This window comes from Gekko japonicus, unplaced genomic scaffold (assembly GCF_001447785.1).
Source record: "Gekko japonicus isolate JY-2015 unplaced genomic scaffold, Gekko_japonicus_V1.1 scaffold3352, whole genome shotgun sequence".
NCBI classification, from domain to species: Eukaryota; Metazoa; Chordata; class Lepidosauria; order Squamata; family Gekkonidae; genus Gekko; species Gekko japonicus.
This window is the reverse complement of record NW_015160328.1, coordinates 160179-161676: the sequence shown is the minus strand read 5'-3', so window position 1 is coordinate 161676 and position 1498 is coordinate 160179.

Below are 1498 nucleotides of genomic sequence, written 5' to 3'. Positions count from 1 at the left end.
ACCAAGGCGCACGGAACGCTGTTACCTTCCCACCGAAGTGGTCCCTATTTATCTACTTGCAATTTCTTGCTTTCGAACTGCTAGGTTGGCAGGAGCTGGAACTACAGACGGGAGCTCACCCTGTCTTGCGGCACCCAGGTCTTGAACCGCTGAACTACTGACCTTCCACAGCCTGCAGTTCAGCGTCTTAACCACTTGAGCCACCGCAGCCGGCATTACTGAACGCATTAAAGCTTCCCTTGCCTGCCACAGTTGATCCCCCGCAGATCCCCAAAGTCATCCCGTACAGCCTCCTCTCTCCCTCTCTCGGCGCAACGTGGTTGGTGTACGTGGGGTTCTCCTGCCTCCGTGGCAGCACCCCACACGGGACTTGCCTTGCAAAGCGGAACAGGGCCTCGAGAAGTGGTCCCCCCCCCAGCCTTCCTTTGCAGGCAAAACTGGGGCCAAGATCCTGCAGATGTCTGTTTTCGTTCTCATGGACACATGAAGCGGATGGATACGGACTCAGACCTGTGGTCCATCAAGGCCAGGTTTGCCTAGTCAGGCCAGTGTCAGGCAGGGGTCATTCCATAGAAAAAGAGGTGCAGGAGCTCATTAGTATGGCTCATTAACTCATTTGCATATGCCACACCCCCTGACATCACCGGAAGTGTGTCAGAAGGCAACACCCACCGCTCAGGCTCCACTGGTCCACTGTGTGACCCAGAGTGTTGGACTGGAGGGGCCACTGGCCTGAACCAGCATGGTTGTAACTGACCCAAGGTCACTTCAACAGCTGCATGTGGAAGAGTGGGGAATCAAACCCGGTTCTCCCATATTAGAGTCCACATTCCTAACCACCACACCAAACTGGAAGCTGACCTTGGGCCAGTCACATGCTCTCAGTCTAACCTACCTCACAGGGTTGTGGTTGTTGTTGTGAGGATCCAAAAGAGGAGGAGAGGATTTATGGAAGCCGTCTTGGGTCCCCCTTGGGCAGAAAGGCGGGATATAAGTGAAGTAAATAAAGATAAATAAACAAGATGACAAAAGGGGCTCTTTCCACCCCCGGAATTCATGGATTTCAGTGGGTCGGAGGGGAGTGGTCCAAAAAGAATTCAGCAATATCACTCGCCTGGTCCAAGAGGAGGGCCAGGAGAATATTTATTCCCCCCTTGTCAGGTGTTTGCTTTGCGCCTGAGTCCCAACACATCCCCCAAGGACTGCTGGCAGCCTCCTAATTAGAACCTGTTTGTGTTCATTAACCCCAGCCGCATTATCCTCCAAAAGGGGAGTGCGTTGGCACAGAAGTAGAGTTTTCTGTGATCTGCTGCTGCTGCCGGGGGCATCGACATGGGCCGTGTGCAAAGTCATGTGTGGCCTTCAGCTTGGACATTCAACTGACTGTTAAAGAACCCTCTTAATGGCAAGGCATTAAGAAAAAGCACACCCGGGCATGTGCAGGTGGTTTCACCCGTGAGCTCTGGAAATGTCTCTTTCTTCAGTCAGGGTCGTGGAA